At 41.9% G+C, this 12342-nt stretch overlaps 1 protein-coding gene across 1 annotated transcript in view; it reads left to right on the top strand.

Moving 5' to 3' along the window:
• DPP6 (dipeptidyl-peptidase 6) overlaps window positions 1–12342 on the top strand; it is a 267407-nt gene that overhangs the window by 141494 nt on the left and 113571 nt on the right. The window lies entirely within an intron of this gene.

Here is a 12342-nt window from a genome sequence, read left to right as displayed (position 1 = left end):
CACACAAGTGCTCCCTCTAGCTTCCCATCTGAAGATAGATAGACCAGTAGCCTGTTCCCAAGATCCTGCTGCTGCTGAGATATGTGCACTCGTGATCACAGTGAAGCTGTGAGTCTTCAGATTAATCGTTTATCTTTTTGTAGAGTATGAGGACAGTGCAGACAAGCAAGAATGGAACACAGCTTTGTTAAACATAACAAAAACATATTGCTTTACCTAAAGAACACACTATGAAAGGTTATGTATCATTGCAAGTAATAATTTCCATCCCACAATGCCTCTTAATTTAGGTCCTCCTATCCACTGGAGGTCCTCAGGAGGGCTCAGTGTTTAATATAGGCATTGGTTATCTTCAGGAGGTCTTTCTTTAATTCTGATTAATTGCAGGTATTTAAATCCCCCTTTCTCAGCTTTGTCTTTGTGGTGCTGTTACCTGTGCCTCCAACTCCATCCCCCTGCAGCTCATCTTGCTTGTGTTGTTTCTCTAGAGTTTAGTCCATAGTTTCTTCCTGCTTCTCTCTTAAAAGAGAATATATATTTTTTAATATACTTTTAAGACTGGCCCAACTGGTCAGGAGTGGGATGCCACCATACCAATAAGACACACGTAAGCTTATGATGATACATGGTGTTTCAGAGTGACATCTCTATAGCTCCAAGGGAAGTACATCAGTTGCACAGCAAAATTCTTAAAATCATTGTCAGTAAAAACAAAGCTAAAAGCCAGGATGCTGATGCGTGTTTTAAATATCATATTGATGATAACTGTGCAGGAATGGTAAAAAGTGTCAATGTAGTTGTGCTTGGCCCTTTTTGTAGAACATTGCACATGACTTTGGTTATAAAACCTATCATTTCAGTATTTGCTAGATTTCTGCACTAAGCTGCCATTTCTACACATTGTAGCTAAAGAGTAAATGTTTTTGATCCTTGCAATAGCTGGGAAAACCTGCAAAGTTTTAAAAAAAATCAGCCTGGTTTATACACAGGGTGATCCTATGGTCATCAGGTAACTTAGGCTGGAAAGGCTCTTCCAAGGTCCAACTTCCTGCTCAAAGCAGGTTACTCAGAACTTTATCCAGGTGGGCTTTGAAAACCTTCAGGGATGGGGACTGCACAGCTTTGCTGTGCAACTTGTCCCACTGCCTGGCTGTCCTCATGAGGAAATAATTTCTCCTTATAACCTGTCTGACTCTCCCCTTTAAGTTTATATCCACTCTTAGCCACTCATACCACGGTATTCAATGGATTACTATGTCTCTGACTTAGGAAAACATTGAGGCAGGTCCTAAGGTCCTCTTGATTTCTGCATCCACAGGCCAGGTGCCTGCCCTTGTGAGAAGACAGAATCCTGGCCATGCCTGAGTGCTCAGTGTTTCCAGCTGTCTCAAACTCTGCCTGTACACAGTGGATCAGCAGCTTCCCCATGAACAGGCCTCAGGGGACTTCACTGTTCAGTATAGGAACGATGTTTTAAGAGAAGTCTTAGAATTCAGACATTGCAACACCCATATTTTTGAGGCCCGTGGCCTCTTTCCAATCTAGTTTCTTTGGTACAGTAACCGGTGGGTTTAACAACAGCAAAGTACAGATCCAGTGACAAGACATAAACATGTCTCTCAGCAGTTTTTTCATTAAAATGCTAGTTACATCCAGGTGTTCCTCAAGGATTTGTCTCAGCACACCAAAAAAACAATTGTCCACACACACAAAAAACCAATTTCCACCCCCCCAAAAAAAAAACCCAAGAAAACCCAAACAGAAAAAAAAAGCCACAAAACAAAGACAACAACAACAAAAGCACACACAAAAAAACCAAACCAAACAAAAAAAGATCAACACAGAAAAAAACCCACCAAAACAACAACAAAAGGCTGAAATACCTTTTTTTTTGGCTTCTACCTAGAAATGGAGAAACAATACTTGGTACCAAAAAAATCTGTTCCAGAGACATATATGTTTTAAAATCTGTGGGGTTAGGAGCTTGTGCAACCTGCTTCCCTTCAGCTTGTATCTTGTCATTAACTCACCACAAGAAATCATGAGCTCAAGATTAAATTGTTTCCATGTACAGTTGGAACATGGGAATTAGGTTTCTCAGCATCGTCTGCGTCAAAACTCTGGTGTCCCAGTGTGACATGCTCCTCACTTCTTTAGTCTCTTTCCTTCCCTCCAACCATTTCGTCATCATTTTTCCTTTTCTTTTTTTTTTCTTTTTTTGTTTCAGTAATTTACTGTATTTATGAATTTTTGAGAGCTCCATCTTTCTGGCAATATGTCTGAAATTAGCTTGTGGGCTGAAAGGGTGTTGGACAACAGGATGAACACACAGCATGAACACATAAGCTTTTTATCTGCACTAAACCTGGCTAAGAGCAACAGCATTTGACTGACAGCACAGTTCTACTCCAGACAAAACAAATGTGGAAAAAATAGAGGTATAATGCATAGGATGTGCTGGAAATGCTAAAGATTATCAATACAGTGGTCCAGGCAGTTTACTACTATGACATGAACTTTCTTCGTCTGTGACAACCAGCTTCTTTTTCCCCTTAGCTTCAACTGTGTTGCACAGTCATCTGTGTTCCACCTTGTTCCCTGTGTTTGCTTGTGCAGAGGTGCAGGCAGTTGGGGGGCTGGAGGTGTCTGAGGAGAAGTATCCAGTATAAGGGGGAGATTTGGAAAGTAAGAGGGTACCAGAAGGAACTCAGGTGTGTGAGGCATTGGTGTCCCCAGAGCATGAGATAGTGATGGATGAGGTGACCACTGGAGAGAGGAGGGTTGGAAGTATTGAAGGATTGCTGCATTTTGTGTTGGTACAGGTATGGTTTACAAAGTGGTGTAGGTGGTGGGTCTTTATGGAGGCATTGCAAACCATCTTTATTGCAAACCATACGGTGCAGTAACAGTTGCATTGGTCTTTCAGGTGTTCATAGTGCATGTGAATGGTGGAAGGACTGGTACATTACCATTTCCCTGGAGCATGGGCATTTATTGTTCATTTGGAAGTCTGCATATATTTAGGGTGCTGGGTGAAGAGAGAGGACAGGTTTAGCAGGCCAACATGATGCAACAGGTGATGAAATACATCATCTGAAAGTAGGGCCCTTGTTGGATGAAGGGGTAAAAAACTCTTAGTCACATATTTAATATTAATAATTTAACACTGGAATATTGCTCTGCAGGATGTGTGTGGATGAAGAGTATTAAGGGCAAGACCAAGCACCCTGACACAAGGTTCAGACTCCAGGTCCTTTGGCGATGACAAAATTTGCAACCCAGCATTCTCACCCTCTGCCTGACAATAACACGAGCAACAAAGGCCCTTGACACTGAGCAGCAATCTCATTGCTATTTCTTCAAACTGTTTTCATGAGTTAGACATCTTCTGCAAGTAGGCATCAGCTTTACACGTTGGCAGTGTGTGCCTGGACCTACCTCCAAATCATTATTCACCTGTGTCTGCTGGTGAACAAACTCACTCCCTCTGCAATATCCCTCCTGCTTGGTAGATACTCATTCCTAGAAACAGGTCATGACAGTGTGACTTTCCCTGGGCTCTCTCTACCCTGTTCCTCATCCTCAGCTATGATGTGCCTCATCAGGAAGGCCAGAAAGTTTAGGCTTTTTACCCTCTCGTGCCCTTGCTACACCCCTGCTGAGGCTAAATAATAAGGAAACAAATTAATCTAATCTGTGGCATCACTTTCTTTAATAACATGACATTTATCTGATAGCATAAATTGCATTTTAAAGGGAGATTTCTAATTATTTTTGCCATGCTCTGCAGACTCTCCAGATTCAGATTCTCCAGATTCTCCAGGCTGTGTCTGAAGTCAGAAGGGGCTTGTACCAGTGTTTTCCAGATTCTGTTCTCAGCTCTCCCTAAATTTGACAAGAAAATTTGGGCATGTGCTCAGCATATACATTCACAAATGGTATTTTATACAGGGTGCAGGACTGCAGCATTTTTTCAGGAGAGCTGCTGTTGAAGTAAACTCCCTACATAAGGAGCAGCAGCACAGTTAACTCTCTATAGGACAGCTAATATATGCCAATGACATAGACTCAAAAAATCTTATGTGAAAATGAGCATGAGGTAGAGGAAAGAGTAAAAATTTCTGAATGGATTTTTAATTTCTCCCTCTTTTTTTTGGTTATTTCATCCATCTCACAGCTTCCTAGTAAACTCAGGGTAGGCACCCCTGCTGCTTTTGCCACATTTGCTGTCTGATTTCAATGGCCCGTGGTTTTCAGTTCACAGAATGACAGAATCACAGGATCTTAGGGGTTGGAAGGGAACTCAAAAGCCCATCCAGTCCAACGCCCCTGCCACCTTGAACCTCCTATGCTCCAATTTACACCCATTACCCCTTGTCCTATCACTGGTCATCACTGAGAAAAGCCTAACTCCATCTCCCTGACACTCACCCCTTACATATTTGTAAACATTGATGAGGTCACCCCTCAGTCTCCTTTTCTCCAAGCTAAAGAGACCCAGCTCCCTCAGCCTTTCCTCATAAGGGAGATGTTCCACTCCCTTAATCATCTTCGTAGCTCTGCGCTGGACTCTTTCGAGCAGTTCCCTGTCCTTTTTGAACTGAGGGGCCCAGAACTGGACACAATACTCCAGATGTGGCCTCACCAATGCAGAATAGAGGGGGAGGAGAACCTCTCTTGACCTACTAACCACACCCTTTCTAATGCACCCCAGGATGCCATTGGCCTTCTTGGCCACAAGGGCACATTGCTGGCTCATGGTCATCCTCCTGTCTACCAGGACCCCCAGGTCCCTTTCTCCTACCCTGCTCTGCAGCAGCTCAGCCCCCAACCTGTACTGGTACATGGGGTTGTTCTTCCCCAGATGCAAGACTCTATACTTGCCCTTGTTGAATTTCATCAAGTTTCTCCCTGCCCAACTCTCCAGCCTGTCCAGGTCACACTGGATGGCAGCACAGCCTTCTGGTGTGTCAGCCACTCCTCCCAGTTTAGTGTCATCAGCAAACTTGGTGAGGGCACACTCTGTTCCCTCGTCCAGGTAATTGATGAAAATATTGAACAGCACTGGTCCCAGTACTGACCCCTGAGGGACTCATTAGTCACAGACCTCCAACTAGATTCTGTCCCATTGACCACAACTCTCTGACTTCTTCCTTTCAGCCAGTTTATGACCCATCTCATCACCTGATCATCAAGACCACACTTCCTTGTTTCCGCAGGGCCAGCTGGCTAAGGTCCGCAGTTCTCATTTTCCTGGGCTGAGGTGTGTAGGGAGGCTCTGTTCAGTTCAGCTTTACCGCATGTCACCCATTTTTCTCCCACCGTTCTCCCAAAAACGAGCTGCTGGCGCCGGGTGCCATCTAGTGGAAGAAGCCCCTGCTGTGCTGGCTGCTCGTGGTCGCTGGTACGAGCACCTCCGACCCGTCCCATCTGCTCTCTTCTGAACGCTGCTGCGTTTCACATGTATCTGTGTCTGCATTAGAAGTATTTTTGCAAGGCTCGCCCCACCACCCCACAGTGTCACTTCTGCATTGTAACTGCCAGCCAGCTGTGATGTGTAGGTACTGTGATAGCATCTGCCAGCCTGTGTATGGAACAGGGAGCTCTTGTGCAAGGTGCTGGGAAACACTAGGACACAAATTTCATGTATAGTTATGTCCTATTATTATTTTTCCTAACGTTAGGAAATGAAAATGTAGCAATGCAATGTGGGCAACAACTTGCTTATGAAATCCAGACAAGGAAAAATGTTTTCTTGATGTTGCTCTTCCTGCCTCTGACATAGATGATCTTAGTTTAGTCAGGGTTTTCATGGTCAGGCCATGACAGACCAGAGTGTTCCCCTAACCCTGTGACAGAATTTCCCTCACCAGTTGTAAGGTCATTTCATACCAGTGCATGTTACTGGCCCACTAGTTTGATCTGACAAAGTTTTAGTTTGATCCTAAGCAATTTTTTTTTTGATTGGTGTCCAATGGGGCTTCTCTGTCTTTAACTTTCTGCTATGGTTGGAAGAAATGTTACTGTTCTTTTCTTTTCTTTTCTTTTCCTTTCCTTTCCTTTCCTTTCCCTTCCTTTCCCTTCCTTTCCCTTCCTTTCCCTTCCTTTCCCTTCCTTTCCCTTCCTTTCCCTTCCTTTCCCTTCCTTTCCCTTCCTTTCCCTTCCTTTCCCTTCCTTTCCCTTCCTTTCCCTTCCTTTCCCTTCCTTTCCCTTCCTTTCCCTTCCTTTCCCTTCCTTTCCCTTCCTTTCCCTTCCTTTCCCTTCCTTTCCCTTCCTTTCCCTTCCTTTCCCTTCCTTTCCCTTCCTTTCCCTTCCTTTCCCTTCCTTTCCCTTCCTTTCCCTTCCTTTCCCTTCCTTTCCCTTCCTTTCCCTTCCTTTCCCTTCCTTTCCCTTCCTTTCCCTTCCTTTCCCTTCCTTTCCCTTCCTTTCCCTTCCTTTCCCTTCCTTTCCCTTCCTTTCCCTTCCTTTCCCTTCCTTTCCCTTCCTTTCCCTTCCTTTCCCTTCCTTTCCCTTCCTTTCCCTTCCTTTCCCTTCCTTTCCCTTCCTTTCCCTTCCTTTCCCTTCCTTTCCCTTCCTTTCCCTTCCTTTCCCTTCCTTTCCCTTCCTTTCCCTTCCTTTCCCTTCCTTTCCCTTCCTTTCCCTTCCTTTCCCTTCCTTTCCCTTCCTTTCCCTTCCTTTCCCTTCCTTTCCCTTCCTTTCCCTTCCTTTCCCTTCCTTTCCCTTCCTTTCCCTTCCTTTCCCTTCCTTTCCCTTCCTTTCCCTTCCTTTCCCTTCCTTTCCTTTCCTTTCCTTCTTGTCTTTTGTTTTGTCCTTTTTTTTTTTTCCCCCAGTTCTGTGTTGTGTTTGCCCAGCATAAATCACCCATTTCCTCAGACCTCCCAGTGCTCATCCAGTTCTGCATGAACCATTTCCCTCTGAGCACAGCTGATTGGCAGGGACTGGTGCTGATCCCTCGTGCTGAGCTCTTGCACGAGCTCTCAGCACCGTGTTGGCACATCCAGCTGTGGCACATCAATGGCTGCTTGCAAATGTGCTTATAGGGAATGGGGAGAAAATCAGCACTTATGAAAGGATCTTCCCATACCTCTGTGTCCCCATCTACAAAGCAAAGACAGAAATATTTTTTACCCCACAGAGGTGACATGTGATAATTACTGTAGAAAATGCTGCACAATTTCACTCTTTAACATTTAAAAACTTGTACTAGAGCCCACATTTTCTTTTAAGAGGAAAAAGAACTGTAATTAGTAGAATCTGCTTTCAGCTATTTCAATTTTACTTACAGGAGCTGATTTTTTTACCCCAACAATTGTATAGGGAGGTTGAAATAATGTACATAAATATAATAAATCATCGTTTAAAAAATGTATCTAAAAACAAATAGCAATATGAAATCTGTTAAATAAGTAGAAAATAAATATATTCTGCAGTTTGTGAAGAATCTGCTAGTATTACTTCTTTCTCCTCCATCTTTACCAATTAACATTCCATAGTTTTTGTTTTCTTTTTGAGATAGTTTATGTGGTTCATTAAGGCACCTCTGCTGAATAGCGTGTTGTCTCTTATGCCAGACCAGAAATTAAAACAAAATCATGATGTGGTATGTTTTTTCAGTTGTATTTTGACAACAGAAGACTGGCCCTTGAAATAGTTAAACTTTGTAGCTTGATTGTGGATCCTGACCTTAAATCCTCTGAAGTGGATAGGAGTCTTTCAGTTGGGTTTATTGGCATTTGGCTCAAGCCCTGATGGAGCTGTTGGGCTTCTTGCTTTTTATAATAATCTGAATTAAACACTCTGTAAATCACTGGAACAGTAGTTAAATAACATACTGGTTTATTGCTTGTGAATACAATTTGTAGCTCTTTAAAAAGAAAGAGCCAGCATTTTATTAAGCAAAGCTGTTATTTGGGCATCACTCCCATCCAGGCAGTGGCAGGTTGAAAGCAGCTCAGCCTCAGAAGGCAATTCAGGCAGGACCCTTGGCTGTGGTGGTGGGAGGAAATCCACTTCAGCAGCTCAACACCATATAATTTCCCCAGAGGATTTGCCATTTACTCGCTCATCTTGGTCACTGCATTGCATTTTTAATGTGAAATGTTCCTTTCCTGTGTAGGCAAAGCACAATTCTTACCACATGCTTCTCTCTTCCACAGTCAGTTGTGATGTGGGTGGACACCTTAGAAACCACGTATAGTGATAATAATGAATAGGCCCCTGATGGGAGGATTTGATATTAAAAATTAAAGTAATGACTGCTGAGACTGAAAAAAAAAAGATCTTGGGTAATTAATAGTTAGATGCAACTGTTAGCAGACTAGCAGTGAAAAGACCAGCAACCAACTTCTTTATGTTATAGAAAAGGTCAATAGCTTATAGCTCATCAGGGGGGGGAAAAGGGGGAGGAAAGAAGAAAGATTTGAAGTCTCCTGTAGTGTTTGTCTGAGGCAGCAACCCCTGAAATGGAGACAGAGCTCTTATTAAATTCAATTATTGAATAAAATGTGCTTTGCTGGGTAGAACTTCGTGTGGATTTGGAAATGTTCTCGTGTCTCAGTGCAAATGAAGCTCTTCCAGTTCCCATGCTATGGTCAGCTTCCAAACCATAGACACTGCTGCAGGGTACATCCACATCCCAGTTCTCCAATACTGACCACCACCAAAACCTTGTGTGTTGCCATGGGCTTTCATCCTCTTTCATACTTGGTTAGGTTGAGTTAGTACATAGATTTTTGACAGCAAAGGGAATGAGAGACATGGATAAAATGATGGTGTGTAGCATTAAATAGTCAACAAGCCACAGCCTGTACAACAGCTGTTTCCATGCATCACCTTCCCAGAAATAAAATTGTTATGTTGGGGAAATGTCATAGTGGGAATAGGAATTTTATAGTGTTGTGGGGTTTCTTTGTATTTTTGTCCTAATTTTCAAAGTTCTGGTTTTCCACTAAAGTAGGACCAAGAAACAGGCATCTCCCCAGGGGATCATTTTTCCTTCACTGCTGTTGGGCTGTGGAGATACCCTGAAGCATGGGCCTTGATTATTTGTTGCTCTGCTTGGATGATAAACTGTTTCAGCTTACTTAAACTCTCAGTGTGGTGTTGTTTGATTACACAGCACAAAGAATGTGCACTGCATGTTACAAAACAAACTTGTTTTTCTGTGGGCAGCTGAAAAGAAAACAGTTTTGAGAACCCAAGCTTGCAAGTTTATGAGCATTTCCTCGCTGTTGTGGGGTTTAATAAGTCCTGGGCTCAGGTTATATAGTGAAAGCCATACAGGGACCTGTACCCAGTCACTGAGGTCTACATTTGATCTGTGCCCCACCTCTGAGGAATACACAGTGCCATAGTACTTGTGTGCCTCAGTAGTGTCCTGGGGCTCCCTTTCATCCTTCTGTGGCCACTCCACAGGTGGGCATTAAGCAATTTTAAGAGGCTGAAAATCTCTAGTTATCGTGGGATCCTGCCCACTTGGGGAGCTCAGAACACAAAAGGGAAGAAGGGTATGGGGAAATGTAGAAAATGTAAGAAAGGATCTTGGAGTGGAGAAAGGGTGCTGCAGCCAGGGCTTTCCTTGATCCAGTAACCACTGAGGAAGTCTCTTTATGGCAAAGGGGACATACTGCCAGGCTGATCACCCAGATTGTGTCACACCAGCCCTGATGTCTCTTCACCCCTTACCCTACACTTGTAGCTTCACCACAAATTTGAGGAAATGAGACAGAAATAGAAAAGGTTACTTTTCCATGGCACAAATGAGGAGATAGAGGAATGAATGAATGAATGGTCTATATACAGAGTTCTAAAATCAAAACTTACACCCCATTTCAAACATAAGCGTTTCCTCTTGCATGTGTATTGAGGTTTATAGATCTCTGTATGGGGCACAACTGTAGGGCTAGAGAGGTGTTTTTATCCCTTTAAATAAGGAGAGTGTTTTAAAATCCACTTTTAAACTGTATCTGAAATTAGGTTAATTGTGGTATTGCTTAAAAGAGATGATATCACTGTTGTTAAGACTTGGAAATAATGTCTCTACTAAGTGCGTGCCTCGACTACTGAGGACATGGTCTATGGGGGAAGAGGCTGTTTAGAAGAGTATTGTGTTTCAGTATTTCTGAAAACCTACACATAAACCTCCAAGATCTTCTTACCTTGTTGACACAAAGAGTAAGGTTTGCTCAAAGACTTTTCGTTTTCAAAAAGATACAAAGAACACTGAGTCATTCTGGTTTTCTCTGAAACTCAGTAACACAATCTGTTAGATTAGTTTAGAGCACAAGCCCAAGAATCAATCTCTTACGCAATTCAAAGTGTGACCTGGCATCCAGTGAAGTCATAGGGTAACGAGGCACTTCTAGTTGTTCTGGTAGTAGGAGATCACAGCTGTGTCTCATTTTATGTACTAATAATGCCATATTGCTCTCTGCAGGCTTCACATCATGGTGCTATATTTTTATTAGGGTTTGGAAGTCAGACAAGGGCAGCTGGATGGAAAATAGCAAGGTTTCATCACAAACATCCTTTCCTGGAGACTAACAGAGTTGCTCTGAAGAACCTCATCTGAGCCTCATTATTGTTGAGATCTTCCCAGTTCATTCTTAAACGTCTCAGTGCTCATTGGGTTGTTTCTCTTCAACATGTGGGGTTTTTTGCCTGTATTTTCAATAGGTGGTCTTTGGGTAGCTGGAATTCTGACTAGTCTTCTTAACAGCATTCAGATTTTCCATGCCTCTGTTGTAGATAAATAGACTTGAAATCCACTTCCTTACCTTGTGCCTTGAGTAGTTCTGAGATCAGAGCTGGCAGAGAAACCTCTATAGAATAAGAGAAAATTACATGAGTAAGAAAAAATTACTTTTAAGTGGTTGTGTTTATCACCTGAATGCTATCACCTCACATTGTCTCTTTAGAAGATAAAATATGACTCCAGGAACAAAAGTTCTTTTAAAAAATGCAGAAAAAAAAAATCACTCTGTCGTCTATGATATAGAGGGGTCACACGAGAAGCGTGATAATGTCATCATTTTAAAAGTAAAGCTCCTGGTATCTAAGAACTGTTTCCACTGTTTGCTTACTCAGGCAAACCTAGAGATTTTGATCAAAAGTTTGCAGTCCTCCAGCCAGTGTTTCCATGACTCCTACCCATTTACCAGTCTCCTCTGCATTTTGAAATCAGTTTTTGTAGACCTTCACTGGAAAGGCAAGCTTGTCATTTTACTTCATTCCCAATAAAAGTTGGTGTCTCCTTTTCTGACAAGTGGTTGATTTTAAACTGGTATTAGTATTGTGCAAGATTTTATAGGCCCAGTACCAAGTATTAGATTGATGGATGTTTTACAGGCACAGGCAAACTACAATCAAAAAGACATCTTGTTAGCTTGAATCTGAATGGATTGCCAAATTAGGGACAAATATTTTAAATTCCCTTTCTTTTTGTTTTATATGCTCTATATTCATAGTATTCATTTATCTTGGTGGAAATGGTTGGTGAGCACAGTTGTTTTTAAGAATAACTGAATTATTTGATGTGTATCTGTACCTGAAATTGTTAAGTTCAAGTTGCTTTTATTACTTACTTCTACTTTTGTTCACTGAAAAGTGCTGTAAGGAAACTATGTGTATGTGTGTTGCAGACAAGGCTAGATGAACGGAAGAACCTTCCCCACGTATTTAAGCACTTTTATTAGAATTCTAGGGGAATCATTTTAGTTGCATCTTCTGACAGCCTGATTTCTTGATTATCTGTTTGGCAAGTCTTTGATTCCCATTTGTATCATATTTTATTCTATCTCAATGCAAGTCTCTGCAGGGCTGTGTATCTCTTGGGAAGCAATTTTCTTGATGGCACCTGTCTTCTCCTTGGTGAATACTGAAGTAAACTAGTCATTGAATTGTTTAAGAATATGCTTTCACTTCTCAAGAAATGGCATTCCTTCTTCTTGGAAATCTTTTCCTCTTTGTCCGAGTCCTTATCTATGGCTCTTTGTATTTATGAACATGTTTTACCTCCTGTTTTTTTCTCTTAGCAAATTTTCACCCATGCACTTTTTTCTCATCATGCATCAAAAACATTTAAATATTTTCAAGCTTCCAGTTCTTCATAACCCTTCCATATACCTTCTCTACATGGTGGTTAATATCTCTTTTTTCTTTCCTTCTTTCTAAAGAATAAGAAATTTGTCTAAGCTGCTGTCTGATTTTATACTATTAGAAGCAGACATGAAGTTCTGGTGCTGAGATAGTTTAGATAGACAGTTTTTTATATTTAACAACAAAAAAGTGTTAAAGTACTGTCAGATTATGTGCTTGGGGCTATTGTCTTTCAAAATATTCATA

This window comes from Chaetura pelagica, unplaced genomic scaffold (assembly GCF_000747805.2).
Source record: "Chaetura pelagica isolate M959 unplaced genomic scaffold, ChaPel_1.0 scaffold17, whole genome shotgun sequence".
Classification (NCBI taxonomy): domain Eukaryota; kingdom Metazoa; phylum Chordata; class Aves; order Apodiformes; family Apodidae; genus Chaetura; species Chaetura pelagica.
This window is presented reverse-complemented; position numbering and strand designations above follow the sequence as displayed.